The following is a 17,854-nucleotide window of genomic DNA, read 5'->3' as shown; positions in this document are numbered from 1 at the left end:
TGGAAGATTTGGCAGGAGGAGGAGGAGGCAGGCGCCTTTGGTTGAAGCACTTGTTAGCATAGTGACCTTTCTGCTGACACTTGTTGCAAGTCACCTCTGAGAGTGGACGGTGATAAGGAGCATTGGACTTTGGAGCTTGATTCTGAGACTTGTTCTGATAGCCAGAGTTGGAAGAGTGGGAAGAACCATGGCCACCTTTGTTCTTCTGCTGGTAAGGCTGACGAAACGGAGGAGGAGGAGGCAACCAGAACTTCTGTTGCTTAGCTGCCACAAGTGAGGAAGAAGAAGACTGAACTGCGTCTCTGACTCTCTTCTTAGAAGCCTCACACTTGAGCTGAGCAGCCTCTTGCTTCAGTGCCATGTTATAGAATTGATCAAACTGAGTAGGCTCAACAAGAATGAGAGCTAACTACAGATCCTCTCTAAGGCCACCTCTGAAGTGATAGATCATGCTCTTTTCATCAGGAACGTCTTGTTTAGCGAAGCGAGCAAGTTTCTGAAACTGGATGTTGTATTGATACACGGACATGTTGCCTTGCTTGAGATTGCGGAATTCCTCACGCTTGCTCTCAACAACACTTTGTGGAATGTGGTGAGCTTTGAAGTCCCGACAGAAGTCAGTCCAAGTGATCACACGACCTCCTCTGGAATCTTTGTATTGTTCATACCAATCAGCAGCTTGGTCCTTGAGCTGAAAAGAAGCGAACTTGACATAGTCCTCAGGCCTGACATTGCTACATTCAAAATGCTTGTTGATGTCCACGAGCCAATCATCGGCATCCGTGGCCTCGGCACAGTAGCTGAAAGACTTGGGCTGATTTGCGAGAAACTGGTTGAGTGTAGCGAAGTGAGGCTGATTGTTGCCTTGACCTTGATTGCCTTGATTGCCTTGCCCTTGGGTGCGTTGTTGCAAGAGTTGCAGAATCATCTGAGCATTGGCGTTGGTGGCTGCCATGATAGCTTGCCATGCCTCCGGAGGCGGAGGTGGTGGCAGAGGGTTCGCTTGATTCCCTTCATTGCGATCCGGATTCTGACGCGTTGGCGGAGCCATCCTGAAGAGGGTGACATCCGTTAGCATCTTGATAGACAAATAGGTAAGTAGAATCAACGGATAGAAATTGCAACATATAGTCTTCACAATAAACATTCGAACGAAGATGAACGAATGAATTCCATAGTAAATCATCACACTTCCAGAAGTTGAGAAGCCACTTGAAAAAGATATGGAATCAACATATGACTTCGAAGCAACTCGAATACCACAATACAAAACAAAACAAAGTATTGGCTTGCAGAATAAGCTGGAACAAACATATGATAGAGATTTCGTCCGAAGTTTTCATGGTGGGGCCCACACGGGCTCGATCGTACAACACCATCATGTACAAGGCTGTGCACATGACATACGAAGCGTCCCCGAGTCGGCATAGCCAAGGACTCTTTAAGACACTACGAGACCACTGTAAAACCAACCGTGTACAGGCGGACCACTAGACGTCGAACCCCAATCTCATATCATGCGTCTGTCGGAAAGATATCCTAAGGCTACTAGAATTCCCACTTATAAACTCCCGAAACTTTCTGGTTATGCAATCTGGTGTTGGGGATACAGGGGACACAAAATATATCACCCAAACTAGCAATCCCTAGATCCAGCTGTATCCATCCGTCAACACATAACCAAGAAACCTTCGGAAATCGTTTACCTCAACCTTCGAAAAGCATCCGTTATACGAGTTATGGCAATACTCCCGAACTCCCGCCCCAGTACTGGGTGGCGTCGAGGTGATCTCACCAACAACTGCATAAAAGAGATTTCGATGTCGGCGAAACTCAGGTATTCCAGAACGGCAACGATAAAATTGTGACGACAACACCTCGGAGCTCAACTCCCCGGGACACTGCCACAACCCCTAAATGTCAGGAGGCACCAAGAACAATGTTCTCGTCACAAAACCATCGGAACGATTCTAAGATACCCGCGTGATCCTAAATTTTTTTTAGTGAAATTTGAGGAGAGAAGAGTCAAAACTTCTACGTCAGGAGACCTCACCAGAGCGACGAAGGGACTGAGGAGTAAAAAGAATCCTACTCTCCGAGATATATAATCCTAAGACTCAAAACATTTTTGCTCTAGACTCAACAACACCAGCGATTCGATCAAGCAGGGGGCTCCTAAGTCGGGGATGGCTCTGATTACCAACTTGTAACGCCCACGATGCGGCTATACCTCCCACGTGTCGAGGCACGACTTAGAGGCATAACCGCATTGTGGTTTTGTCGCAAGAAGGGTCATCTTCACACAATCCCATGTAATGAAAAAGAATGGGATAAAGAGTTGGCTTACAATCGCCACTTCACACAATACATAAATATAATTCATACATCATCCAAAATACACACATAGACCGACTACAGTCAACATCCAAATGAAAATAAGATAACCCCAAATGCTAGATCCCCGATCGTCCCAACTAGGCTCCACTACTGATCATCAGGAAAAGACACATAGTAACGACCACATTCCTCATCGAACTCCCACTTGAGATCGATCCCATCATCTGCACTGGCATCGTCGGCACCTGCAACTGTTTTGGTAGAATCTGTGAGTCACGAGGACTCAGCAATCTCACACCCGCGAGATCAAGACTATTTAAGCTTATTGGAAAGAATGGTGTAATGAGGTGGAGCTGCAGCGGCAATAAGCATATGTGGTGGCTAACATACGCAAATGAGAGCGAGAAGAGAAGCAACGGAACGGTCGTCATCTAGAAATGACCAAGAAGTGATCCTGAACTCCTACTTATGTCATACATAACTCAAACCGTGTTCACTTCCCAGGCTCCGCCGAGAAGAGACCATCACGGCTACACACACAGTTGATGTATTTTAACTGGGTCAAGTGAAAAGTTCTCTACAAGCGGACATTAACAAATTCCCATCTGCCTCATAACCGCGGGCACGGCTTTCGAAAGATAATACCCTGCAGGGGTGTCCCGACTTAGCCCATCATAAGCTCTCACGGTCAACGAAGGATAAACCTTCTCCCGGAAAGACCCGATCAGTCTCGGAATCCCGGTCTACAAGACATTTCGACAATGGTAAAACAAGACCAGCAAAGCCCTCGAATGTGCCGACAAATCCCGATAGGAGCTGCGCATATCTCGTTCTCAGGGCACAACGGATGAGCCAGACGTCGGGTTGGCATAGACCCTGGTTGCCCAGGGGGCGCCGGACATCGCTCGGTTTGGGCCAGCACTCGAAGGAGCACTGGTCCGGGGGTTAAAATAAAGATGACCCTCGGGCTCGCGAAAACCCGGGGGAAAAAGGCTTAGGTGGCAAATGGTAAAACGAAAGTTGGGCCTTGCTGGAGGAGTTTTATTCAAGGCGAACTGTCAAGGGGGTCCCATAAATCACCCAACCGCGTAAGGAACGCAAACTCAAGGAACATAATACCGGTAAGACAGAAACTAGGGCGGCAAGAGTGGAACCAAACACCAGGCATAAGGCCGAGCCTTCCAACCTTTTCCAAAAATATAGATGCATTAATATAATAAGAGATATTGTGTTATCCCAAAATATCCATGTTCCAACATGGAACCAACTTCAACTTCACCTGCAACTAGCAATGCTATAAGAAGGGCTGAGCAAAGCGGTAACTTAGCCAAACAATGGTTTGCTAGGAAAGGATGGTTAGAGGCTGACATGGCAATATGGGAGGCATGATAATAGCAAGTGGTAGGTAGCGCAGCATGGCAATAGAGCGAACAACTAGCAAAGCAAAGATAGAAGTGATTTCGAGGGGTGGTCATCTTGCCTGCAAGGTTCTCAGAGTTGTCGAAAGCTTGATCCTCGTAAGCGTACTCAACAGGTTCCTCGTTCACGAACTCGTCTCCCGGCTCTACCCAAGACAAGAACACAAGCAATGGAACCACAATCATTCACGGGAAATGCACAAGCAACATGATGCAAAACATGTATGATATGCGAGATATGATATGCGATGCATATGCGTGCTCCGGAAGGAAAATGATGAACAAGGCAGTAACTTGGCAACCCAAGCATGCCACTGGAAAGGTGAGATGATTTCGGTCGAAATCGATATAAAGATCACCGGAAACGGATGCACGGTTTGCAAATGGCAAGCAAAACAAGAAAGACACGAATATGCGATTAACAGCATGATAGCACTTAAAATGCAACAAGCAACAATGCTACAGCACTCTAACATAGCAACAAAGCATGGCAAAAGATGAACACTGAGCTATGGCTAGTTCACAACATAGCAAGCTCAAACAAGCATGGCAAAAGTGCAAAAGATATCAGGTTCACAGACTTGGTGAAATTACTGGACATGGCAGAAAACAGCATTAGGTAGCAATGTTCAGAGCACGAAAACCACATGCTACAGAAACTTAACATAGCAAAACAAGGCATGGCAGTATTCTACTAAATGCATATGAAAAAAGTCCCTTCCTGACTATAAGCCAAAAAGGACCAGAAGATATGATGGCAACCTTATAAACATAGCAAGTTTCGTTAACAGGTTTCAGACTTGGCAGAAATCAGAGCATGGCAGAAACAATAATATGAAGGCATGTTTGTGAGCTTCATGCACTCATTACAAAACAATGCATGACAAAACAAGCATACCTACAACAACATGGCATGTTTATGAAATTATCCATGGCAAGAACAAATGCATAGCATGTATGGATCAACTACAAAAAGCTTCGCAAAAATGAATATCATGTCAAGAATCTGCCAGAAATATTTTCTAGCAAAAGTAGAGCAAGATTGAGTCATGCTATGGCACTCCATAATTGCAAAAAATGGAAGGAATAGATCAATTACAACAATATCTACAAAACATCCTTACTGAACATCTCCAAAATATGCATGGATCTCTCTGTAGCATCAACTTTACATGGCAACAAAATAACAGCAGACAAAGACTTAGAAAAATTACCAAGTCCCTGAAATCAGAAACATTACGGAGCCTAGTTTGCATGCTTGTGCTAGTCACCACAGAGATCACAAAAATACATGGCATACACCCTTGGAAAGATGGCATGGCATACAACAAAACACATGTAGAGCTCATGCCCATAAGATGCACGGATTAAATGATACAAAAATGACAAATCTCCAAGTTCTGCTAAGAACCAGCAGATAACAGCAAGTAGCACTCTTGCACCAGAGATTTGGGCATCAAGATGGCCTCTAATGAATATGGTGCAATTGAACAAAATGTAGAGCATCACGAGGCGAACAATTTGACATATTACACGCGCGAAACGGAGCTACATGTAGAGAGTTAAGCCATGATGAACAAGGGTATATAATGTGAACATGCAAAAAACTTGGGAAAAATCGGGGGTCTCGGGTCAACCTCTGGCGTTGACCAGATCCAGATCGGCCGAGGGCTCGGGCTCGGGCTCGGCGTGGCCGGAGCTGGGGCTGCCCGCGGTGGCGACGGGAGGAGGCGGAGGAGAGGGCGACGAGCGGCAGGAGGCGCGGCGAGGCGGCGGGGCAGGCGCGGCGGCACGGCGAGGCGGCGGCGGCAGTCGCGGCGGCGGGGCAGCGCGGCGAGGCTGCGGCGGCAGGCGCGGTGGCGCGGCAGGCGGCGGGGCAGGCGCGGCGGCGCGGCGGCTCGGGCTCGGGGCGGCGCGGAGGTAGACGGCGGCGGGGCAGACGCGGGCTCGCGGGGGCCCGACGTGGGCTTCCCGGGCCGCCGCGGCGGCGAGCGGCGGAGCGCCACGTGGCGGCTGTGGATTCGTCGGGCGGAGGCGGCGGACACGTCCGGCGGCGGGGAAATTTGTCCGGGCGCGAGGTGGAAGAGGGCTAGGGTTTGCGTGCGAACGTTTTTCGGAAGATGCATATATATAGGTAGAGGGAGCTAGGAGAGTCCAAATGAGGTGCGGTTTTCGCCCACACGATCGTAATCGAACGACCTACAGCATGGAAGAGAGTTTGGTGGGTTTTGGGCTGTTTAGAGAGGGGGTTTTGCTGGAACACACAGAAGGCATCTGCGGTTACCCGGTTAACCGTTGGAGTACCAAACGACCTCCAAATGGAACGAAACTTGACCAGTGGTCTACCGATGGTATACCAAGGACACTTGACAAGCCTCGGTCCATTCCGAGAACGTTTGACACCCGCTCACGAAAGAAAACAAGAGGGGTGCACCAGAGGAGATGGGAGCGCCGGATTGCAAAACAGACAACGGGGAAAATGCTCGGATGCATGAGACGAACACGTATGCAGATGCAATGCACATGATGACATGGTATGAAATGCATGACATGTACAAAATGCAAAACGAAAGACAAAACCCGACCACAGAGGGAATATCATAACACAAAGCCAAAAATTGCAAGAGTTGGAGTTACAAATATGGCAAGTTACATCCGGGGTGTTACATTTTGGCAGGGAACGTGCCACCTTGGGGGACGAAAAGATATCTATTGCCTCTTCTTACTTTCATTTTTTTCTCGTGTCAACATAGAACAACAGGAGTGTTGTGTCAATTTTTGAGATTTTTCGGGGTTCGCTTGGACAGTTTTATACATTAACTGAGTTTTCTATGCATTTATGTGCATAATTCAAATTTGAACTACATCCACATGCTCCAGTGCATATAAATGGGTTCAAAATTGAAATGTGTGTACTTGGTTGCATGCTTAAGTCACATGCAAGAAATGAGAATGAATGTCAAATACCTTGCCACCGTCGCTCGGCCGCTAAAATTGAGATACATGGTTTGTAAATTCTAGTAAATTGAAAACACGTCTGGAATTTATGAAACTTGACATGCTTGCATGGAACGACATCAACATGCTGTGGTAAAAATATTGTCCCATTTGAGGCAGGTTGGCGGTATAAGCTTCTTACAAACCAGAGCTTCTCACAACAAGCCTCATGGTTATGGTAGGGAATGTTTCACCTTTCTGGACGAAACGATATCCATTGTAGCTTCTTGATTTCAATTTTTTTATCAGTGTCAACATAGAACAACATGAGTGTTGTGTTAATTTTAGGAATTTTTCAGGGTTTGTTTGGGCATTTTTATACATTAACTGAGTTTTCTATCTATTTATGTGCATAATTCAGATTTGAACTACAGGCACATGCTCTAGTGCATATAAATTGGTTGAAAAATCAAATATGTGTCCTTGGTTGCATGCTTAGGTCCCATGCAAGAAATGGGAATGAATGTCAAAGACCTTGCCACCGTCGGTCGACCGCAAACATTGAGATACATGGTTTTTGAATTCTAGTAAATCCAAAATTCGTCCGAGGTTCATGAAACTTGACATGCTATCATGGAGCGGCATCAACATGCTGTGGTAAAAAATTTGTCCCACTTGAGGCAGGTTTGGGTATAAGCTTCTCGCAAACCAGAGCATCTCACAACAAGCCTAATGGTTTTGGTAGGGAACGTGCCACCTTACAGGACGAAATGATATCCGTTGCCTCTTCTTGCTTTCAAAAATTTTCTAGTGCCAACATAGAACGACAGGAGTGTTGTGTGAATTTTTGGGATTTCGGGGTTTGCTTGGACATTTTTATACATTAACTGGGTTTTCTAGGCATTCTATGTGAATAATTCAAATTTGAACTACATGCACATGCTCTAGTGCAGAAAAATGGGTTGACATATCAAATGTGTGTCCTTGGGTGCATGCTTACATCCCATCCAAGAAATGGGAATGAATTTCAAACACTAGGGCACTGTTGATTGCCGGCAAAATGCTGAGATACTTTGTTTTTAAATTCTAGTAAATCCAAAACTCGTCTGAAATTCATGAAACTTGGCATGCTATCATGGAATGGCACCCGGCATGTTGTGGTATTTTTCGTATCCATTTTGAGAAAAGGCGCACTCGATAACAGCCAACAAAGGCATTTTGGCACAAATTCCTGCCACTTTAACATCTCAAACATTTGTATAATTCAAATTGTGTGCGTTCTTGTAGGGATCCGACCTCAGACAGTCAAATCTCTGTGTATAAGTGTCATCCCTGGATCGGTAATGCTGACACACATAGTACTCGAGGATTTATAACAGAGTTCAATCACACACTTACTACATCGAATGTCTCAAAAGAGAACTTAATACAATAATATGGCTGAAGGCCATCTAAATAAGATAATTGCGGAAGCTTCAAAGGTAAATGAGTCCATCAACTCCAACGGCGTAGCTGAGTGCACGACAATGACCTAGCACACCTTACTCTTCGTCTGAAAACTCTGCAACATAATACGTTGCAGCCTGTGTAGGTCAGCACATGGAATATGCTGGAAAAATAACACTACAGAGCAAATGAACATGTAACAGCTATAACTATATGCATATTTGGCTGGTGGAGGCTCTATGGTTATTTTTGCAGAAAGCTTGTTTTTCCCTACAACAAAGGAATAGATTTTATTTAACTATAAAGTTTGCTGAAAACATTGAGAAGGTTCCTCCAACTCAATCCCAAATTAATAATTATCACCCCAACAAATTAATTAAGTAGAGTGATGAGATCAAATCAATAATTCAAGTACAAGATGTCCATAAACGGGGACACGGCGAACCATGATTAGTTTATACACTCTGCAGAGGTATGCGCACTTTTCCCCACAAGACTCGATCTCCTCCGTTGAATTTCTCGCACTACATGATGTTTGAGAAACGGATGATCGAGACACAGTCTTTCAGAAGCATTAACTCTTTACTCTGGGTAGACAGTACCACCTACTTTCCCATACATCTGCTAGCCTACCACTGAAAGAGGTCACGCAACATACTCAACTATGCCAGAGCCCATAATGGCTTCTGGCTGCACATAGAAGTTTCTAGCATGAATAATCTTATGATCCCTTTGAGCCTGGGTGGCGAACCATAGGATGATCACACGGGTACTCCGGGATATCCCAGGACAACGCTGGATTGCTCTAGGTGCCCAAACAACCACTGGGTGCTCTAGGGTGCCTCAACCAATCCACCTAGATGTGTTTTTAAGTAGCTGCCTTAAGTTCAACCATTAGTAAATCATAACTCTCACATCTTTCATGGATCTCTCAAACCCAAACCACGTCTACAAGCATAGCATAGCAGTATAACATTAACGTAGAAGTAACTCCCAGGCTTCGAAATAAAGACAATAGGTTCTACCTCATCAACTACTTCCCAATACCCACATGTTATCAAGTCCTAACCATGCAGTAGTTGAGCATTGAAACTAATGCATAAAACTAGGTAATAAAGGGTATGATCAAAGTGTTACTTGCCTTGCTGACGATCTGAAACCCCTAGTGACTCGTAGTAGCACGCTTCGCACTCCGGAAACTCTATCGTAAACAAACAATAGCATACATAATCACTCAAGCATAAGATGCAAGGGTAAACCTCAAGAGAAAAGATCCAAACTGAAAGTACAAGAGAAGAGCTTCGATTTGTAAAAAGAATCAATCGAATCGGAGTTACGAAACTCAAACTACGATCAAAAGAAATTCGAATTCAAATCTGCTTGAAACCAAATTTTAAATTGTCAAAATCATGTTCAAGTTGATTAAATGGAAAGAGGGGAACAAGAAAAAGATTTTGGCATTGGTTTCACTGGATTTGGACGAACGATGAAAAAGTAACAAGGGTTAGTAGATCAGGGACTAAACTGTGATAAAAATAATCGCGGATAGGTCCCTGGCCGAAAATGAAAAATCTAACCAATGAACATTCGCTAACAGAACCAAACGAACGAATCCGTTCGTTATAACAAAGTAAACAGAGAACATTCGCTAACATGCGAACCCTAAAAAAACCGATCTAAAAAACGAAGAACCAAAATAAATCGACGAAACCCTAAAAAAACCGATCTAGGTTTTAACCTAAATACCGGCGGAAACCGGCAAGGTCAGCGGCGGTTTCCGGCGAGATGGCGAGGCGGCGGCTCCGGCGGAAGGCGACGCGGGGCTGCGGGGTGGCGGCATCGGCGGCGGCAGCGGCGACATCGGCGCTCGGCAGGGGCGGCTGGCTCGGTGGGAAGGAGAGGCCGCGCCTCCTCCGCTTGTAAAGGGGGCCGGGGGAGCTGCTTGGGCGAGGGGCGGCGATGGGGAGTCCGGCTCGGACTCCCTCGAGCGGCGGCGCGGCGGCGGAGTCCTCCCGCGAGGAGGAAGGCGGCCGGGCGACATGGGCCGGCCTCGCTCGGCTGGGCCTTCGGCTCAGTCGGGCGGGAAGTTTTTTTTTTAATAAAATTTCGCCCGAAGAAAAATCCCTAATAAAATATAAAAAAATTCTAAAAATACCAGAAATAATTTTCACCGTCTAAACCTAATATTTAGAACAAGGTAAACATTTTTCTGGCCTCAAAAATGCAATTTTCAAATATGCATATTTTTCTAATTCAAATAAAATAGCTAATAAAATTCAAATAAATAATAATTTGATCTTCAAAATTCTTCTCCAATATTTCCTCTCCTTTGAAGAAGTCATTTTATCTTCTCTCATTTATTTTTATTATTGGAAATAATTGGAGAGAAAATATTAAAATCAAATTGATCCTCTTTTCAGATTTGAGAAAAAATCAAATATGAAAATATGTGAAACCTCCAAGTCTCTCCTTGGGTCCTATGTATAACATCCAAATTGAAAATTGGCTTGTTACAAACCTACCCCCCTTAAGATGAATCTCGCCCTCGAGATTCGGGTTGGCTAGAAAATAGATGTGGGTGGTCTTTCCGTAGGTCTTCCTCTCGCTCCCAGGTGGCTTCATCCTCGGTATGGAGGCTCCACTGAACTTTGCAAAACTTGATAACCTTGTTGCGGGTAACTCGGCTGGCAAATTCGAGGATCTTGACGGGTTTCTCCTCGTAGGTTAGGTCACTATCCAATTGAATTGCTTCAAGGGGCACTGTATCTCTCAGCGGAATATCGGCCATCTCTGCATGGCACTTCTTCAACTGGGAAATGTGAAACACATCATGAACTCCTGACAATCCTTCGGGTAACTCCAACTTGTAGGCCACCTCTCCGATACGTTCCAAAACTTGGTACGGTCCTACAAATCTCGGGGCTAACTTTCCCTTAACTCCAAATCGTTTAACTCCTCATAGTGGTGACACACGGAGATATGCTCTGTCTCCAATCTCATAGACTACCTCCTTGTGTTTTGTATCGGCATAACTCTTCTGTCTGGACTGAGCTACCTTCAGTCTATCTCGAATCAACTTAACCTTCTCTTCAGACTCCTTAATTAAATCTGGTCTGAACAACTGACGGTCTCCGACTTCATCCCACATTAACGGTGTCCTGCATCTTCTTCCATACAAAGCTTTGAAAGGTGCCATCTTCAAACTAGCCTGATAACTGTTGTTGTAGGAGAACTCTATGTAAGACAAATTATCAGCCCAACTAGATCCATAATCTAGTGCACAAGCTCTCAACATGTCCTCTAGAATCTGATTGACTCTCTCGGTCTGTCCATCTGTCTGTGGATGAAAGCCTGTACTGAACTCTAGCCTAGTACCCAAAGTCTGGTGCAACTGATTCCAAAACTTCGAGGTAAATTGTGTCCCTCTATCTGATACAATGGTCCTCGAAACTCCATGCAGACATACGATCCTGGTCATATATATCCTGGCCAACTTTGCGCTTGTATATGTGGTTTTCACGGGGATAAAGTGAGCCACTTTGGTCAAGCGATCAACTACTACCCAGATAGAATCATATCCTGATCGTGTCCTCGGTAATCCGGTGATGAAATCCATGCCAAGTTTATCCCGCTTCCATTCGGGTATCGGCATAGGCTGAAGTAATCCTGCTGGCTTCTGATGTTCTGCCTTCACTCTTTGACATACATCAGATACTGCTACATACTCGGCAATATCCTTCTTCATACCTGTCCACTAGAAACGTTCCTTCAAATCCAAATACATCTTGGTGTTTCCGGGGTGTATCGAATATGGCGAGTCATGAGCTTCCTGAAGTATTAACTTCCTGATCTCCTCATTGTTGGGCACATATACCCGATCCTCAAACCATAAAGTTTCGTGCTCATCTTCACGAAAACCCTTGGCTTGTCCTTCGCTAATTTTCTCCTTTATCTCAGCAATTTCCTTATCCTCTTTCTGTGCTTCTCGAATCTTTCCCAATAATGTAGACTGAACCTCCATTGTTGCAAATAACCTCTCGGAACTATCTCCAAACGAAGTTCCTTGAGATCGTCGGCTAACTCCTGCGGTAATCCTCCGCTCACGAGGGTATTGACATAACTCTTGTGGCTCAAAGCGTCTGCTACGACATTGGCCTTTCCTGGATGATAATGCAGCTTCATATCACAATCCTTTATTAACTCCAACCATCTCCTCTGCCTGAGATTTAACTCCTTCTGTGTGAAGATATACTTCAAACTCTTATGATCCGTATATACATCACAGCGGTTTCCAATAAGAAAATGTCTGCAGGTCTTGAGCGCATGTACTACGGCTGCTAACTCCAAATCATGTGTGGCATAGTTCAACTCATGAGGTCAAAGCTGACGTGAGGCATATGAAACAACTCTTCCGTCCTGCATAAGAACACCTCCAAGCCCTAGGCGAGAAGCGTCGCAATACACTTGGAAATCCTTGCATATATCCGGAAGAATTAGCACTGGGGCTGTAACCAAACGTTTCTTCGACTCCTAAAAACTGGCCTCACATTCCTCGGTCTATTTGAACTTGGTGTCCTTCTTGAACAACTCTGTCATGGGTTTCGCAATCTTGGAAAAATTCTCAATGAACCTCCTATAATATCCTGCGAGTCCCAGAAAACTGCGGATCTCTCCTACTGAGGTGGGTGCCAACCACTCAGTGACAGACTTAACCTTGGTAGGGTCTACTGCTATACCTTCTCCTGATATAACATGTCCAAGAAATCCAACTTCCTTCAACCAAAACTCACATTTGCTGAACTTGGCATATAACTGATGTTCCCTGAGCTTCTCGAGAACTAAGCGCAAATGCTCCTTGTGTTCCTCTTCATTCTTTGAGTATACCAAAATATCATCAATGAACACCACAACAAACTTGTCCAAAAACTCCATGAATACCTTGTTCATCATACTCAAAAATAGGCAGGGGCATTAGTCAATCCAAAAGACATAACTATGTACTCATATAGCCCATACCTTGTGGTGAAAGCTGTTTTAGGTATATCCTGTTCTCGGATCTTCAGCTGGTGGTATCTTGATCGAAGATCGATCTTGGAGAATACTTTAGCTCCTTGCAGCTGGTCAAACAAATCATTGATCATCGGTAGTGGGTACTTGTTCTTGATCGTCACTTCATTCAACGCCCGATAATCAACAACCATTCTCAAGGATCCATCCTACTTCTCAACTAAGAGCACCGGGGCTCCCCACGGTGATGAACTTGGTCGAATGTAACCTTTCTCCAATAACTCCTTAATTTCCTCCAGATCATTTGCGGGCATCCGATATGGTCTCTTCGATATTGGTCCGGTGCCTGGCAATAGCTCTATTGAAAATTCTATGTCTCGATCTGGTGGCATGCCTGGTAATTCCTCTGGAAATACATCCGGGTAATCCTTCACAACTGGAACTTCTTTCTGAACAACTCCCGAGAGGGAATTTACTTGGGTCCTCCTTGGTGCGTGTCGTGATACATACTTGATCCGTTTACCCTATGGAGTGGTGAGTAAAATTTTCTTACTAGCACAATTGATGTTTCCTTCGTACTTCGATAACCAATCCATGCCTATTATTATATCCAATCCTTGTGACTCCAAAATCACTAGGTCTGAGGGGAAAAGAGGCTTCTGCTGAGCTCCAGAACTGTACTTCCCCTATCCATACTTCCTTTTGCGGCTCTCTATCTGCTGCTGCTTGCCTTCGATCATAAGAGCCCTATCTACCAACTCCTGGTAGTTAGCAAATGTTGCCACCATCAACTGCATACTCAGCTCATTATTCAGTCCTTCCATAAACTTCTCCTACTTCGCGGCATCGGTGGCCACATCATCTGGGGCATAACAGGCTAACTTATTGAACTCATCCACGTACTGCCCCACTGTACGATTTCCCTACCGTAAGTTGCGAAACTCACGCTTCTTCATACTCATAGCTCCAGTTGAGACATGGGCTGTGCGGAAAGCTTGCTGACTGATCCCAAGTGACATTTTCTATGGGGAAAGTGACTGTGTAATTCTCCCACCATGAGGCTGCGGGTCCATCCAGTTGGTGTGCCGCAAAGCGCACCTTCTCAACATCTGTGCAACCTGCGGTGGTCAGCTCCCTTCCAATCCTGCGGAGCGAGTCATCAGCAACAATCGGCTCGGTGCTACTGGAAAACACCGGCGGATTCAACCTCAGAGAACGGGCTAAGTTGTCAACTGGGGGTGGTGGCAGTGGGTTGTTGTTGTTGTTGCCTTGGTTATGAACTAGTAGCTGCATCAAGGCATTCTGCTGTTGGATCAACTGAGTGAGCTCTAGTGGAAAGACAAATCTGGGGTCACGTCTCGGAGGCATCTGATAGGTTTAGAGGGGAGAGATTAGAATAGAGTGAGGTCTAAAGAGAAATCACTGCCCATATGCACATTAGACAAACACATTCATATCACACCACCCAATTCAAACAAGGGCATACAATTGATCTAACTACCGTTACAAAATACTCGGACTATTACTATATACATGGGGGAATACTACTGATAATTTGGTGGTCGGCTAGAAATTTTGATCGGTGGAAGATTCCATGATATCTGCTCCAGCTTCGTCTTCATAATCATCATCGCTATCGGGGTCGAAGTCGGTGTCGTCGATGATGATGTAGTGTTCGGGGTGGTTGTCTTCCTTTGGTTTGGGATCTCCCATGAATATTCCTAGCTTCTTCTTCAGGTCTTCATTCTTCTCTAGTAGTACTACAATCTCCTCTTCATATCCATCGCTTGTAGACTTGAGTTCCTCTTCTAGCTCCATGTTCCGGGTCAACACCTTCTTCATGTCCATCATGCTGGCGCACATCTGGTTCTCCTGACGACGAATGTCTTGGTTCAACTCCTGGATGTAGGCTGCAATGGATTTATCCTTCCTGGTGCAAATCATCTCCCATTGCTCATCTCGGTGTCCACATATCTGGTAGATGTTGTCCTTAAGATCCTTGTGATAAACTTCGCCGATGCGTCCCATGGCGATGTGTGCTGCCATGCTCTTTCCTAGACTCCAGGTTGGTGCATCAAAGGAAAATCTATGGGCTCAGTAACTGGTGTGAATGTCCTTCCTGGAACATGTACTCAAATTGTCGAGCGCTCTTCTTCAGGTAGAGTGGCGGTGTAGGTCCCCGTGAAGCTTGGTATTCCGATGCTCAAGTACTTAGTGGCCTGCTTCAAGTGTCATCCAAAAGGGGTGTCTTCATCCGGTTGAGCAAACTTGTTCCTTGGGTCCGCCATCTATAGAGTAGAAAATGGAGAAGAGTCAGAAATGAGTAGAGAAGAGGGTCCTATGGCTTATCTTAATGGTCGCGTCCTACAGTCAGCGTGTGCCCTGATACCATCTTGTAGCTATCCGACCTCAGACGGTCAAATCTCTCTGTATAGGTGTCATCCCCGGATCGGTAATGCTGACACACACAGTACTCGAGGATTTATAACAGAGTTCAATCACACACTTATCACATCGAATGTCTCAAAAGAGAACTTAATACAATAATATGGCTGAAGGCCATCTAAATAAGATAACTGCGGAAGCTTCGAAGGTAAATGAGTCCATGAACTCCAACGACATAGCTGAGTGCACGACAATGACCTAGCGCACCTCACTCTTCGTCTGAAAACTCTGCAACATAATACGTTGCAGCCTGTGTAGGTCAGCACATGGAATATGCTGGCAAAAGAACACTACAGAGCAAATAAAAATGTAACAGCGATAACTATATGCATATTTGGCTGGTGGAGGCTCTATGGTTATTTTTGCAAAAAGCTAGTTTTTCCCTACAACAAAGGAATAGATTTTATTTAACTATAAAGTTTGTTGGAAACATTGAGAAGGTTCCTCCAACTCAATCCCAAATTAATAATTATCAACCCAACAAATCAATTAAGTTGAGTGATGAGATCAAATCAATAATTCAAGTACCAGATACTCAAGATGTCCATAACCGGGGACACGGCTAACCATGATTAGTTTATACACTCTGCAGAGGTTTGCGCACTTTTCCCCACAAGACTAGATCTCCTGCGTTGAATTTCTCGCACTACATGATGTTTGAGAAACGGATGATCGAGACACAGTCTCTCAGAAGAATTAACTCTTTACTCTGGGTAGACAGTACCACCTACTTTCCCCTGCATCTGCTAGCCTACCACAGAAAGAGGTCACACAACATCCTCAACTATGCCAGAGCCCATAATGGTTTGTGGCTGCACACGGAAGTTTCTAGCATGAATAATCTTATGATCCCTTTGAACCTGGGTGGCGAACCATAGGATGATCACACGGGTACTCCGGGATATCCCAGGACAACGCTGGATTGCTCCAGGTGCCCAGACAACCACTAGGTGCTCCAGGGTGCCTCAACCAATCCACCTAGATGTGTATTTAAGTAGCCACCTTAAGTTCAACCATTAGTAAATGATAACTCTCACATCTGTCATGTATCTCTCAAACCCAAACCACGTCTACAAGCATAGCATAGCAGTATAACATTAACGTAGAAGTAACTCCTAGGGTTTGAAATAAAGACAATAGGTTCTACCTCATCAACTACTTCCCAATACACACATGTTATCAAGTCCTAACCATGCAGTGTTTGAGGATTGAAACTAATGCATAAAACTGGGTAATAAAGGGTATGGTCAAAGTGTTATTGCATTGCTGACGATCTGAAAACCCTAGTGAGTCGTAGTAGCACGCTTCGCACTTCGGAAACTCTATCGTAAACAAACAATAGCATATATAAGCATTCAAGCATAAGATGCAAGGGTAAAACTCAAGAGAAAAGATCCAAACTGAAAGTACAAGAGAAGAGCTTCGATTTGTAAAAAGAATCAATCGAATCAGAGTTACGAAACTCAAACTACGATCAAAAGAAATTCGAATTCAAATCTGCTTGAAACCAAATTTTAAATTGTCAAAATCATGGTCAAGTTGATTAACTAGAACGAGGGGAACAAGACTAAGATTTTGGCGTTGGTTTCACTGGATTTGGACGAACGACCAAAAAGTAACGAGGGTTTAAAGTTCAGGGACTAAACTGTGATAAAAATAATCGCGGATAGGTCCCTCACCGAAAATAACAGAAAAAGAAAAATCTAATGAACGAACGTTCGCTAACAGAACCAAATGAACGAATCCGTTCATTGAAACGAACTAAACAGAGAATGTTCGCTAACATGCGAACCGTAAAAAAGACCGATCTAAAAACCAAAGAACCGAAATAAACCGACGAAACCCTCAAAAACCGATCTAGGGTTTTACCTAAATACCGGCGAAAACCGGCGGGGTCAGCTGCGGTTTCCGGCGAGACGGCAAGGCGGCAGCTCCGGCGGAAGGCGGCGCGGGGCTGCGGAGTGGCGGCGTCGGCGGCTGGCTCGATGGGAAAGAGAGGTCGGGCCTCCTCCGCTTATAAAGGGGGCCGGGGGGAGCTACTTGGGCGAGGGGGCGGCGATGGGGAGTCCGGCTCGGACTCCCTCGAGCGGCGGTGCGGCGGCGGAGTCCTCCCGCGAGGAGGAAGGCCGCAGGGCGACGTGGGCCGGCCTGGCTCGGCTGGGCCTTCGGCTCAGTCTGGCGGGAAGTTTTTTTTAAAATAAAATTTCACCCGAAGAAAAATCCCTAATAAAATATAAAATAAATTCTAAAAATACCAGAAATAA

The sequence above is a fragment of the Aegilops tauschii genome, chromosome 3 (genome assembly GCF_002575655.3).
Source record: "Aegilops tauschii subsp. strangulata cultivar AL8/78 chromosome 3, Aet v6.0, whole genome shotgun sequence".
Lineage (NCBI taxonomy): Eukaryota > Viridiplantae > Streptophyta > Magnoliopsida > Poales > Poaceae > Aegilops > Aegilops tauschii.
Note: the sequence above shows the minus strand (reverse complement) of the source record.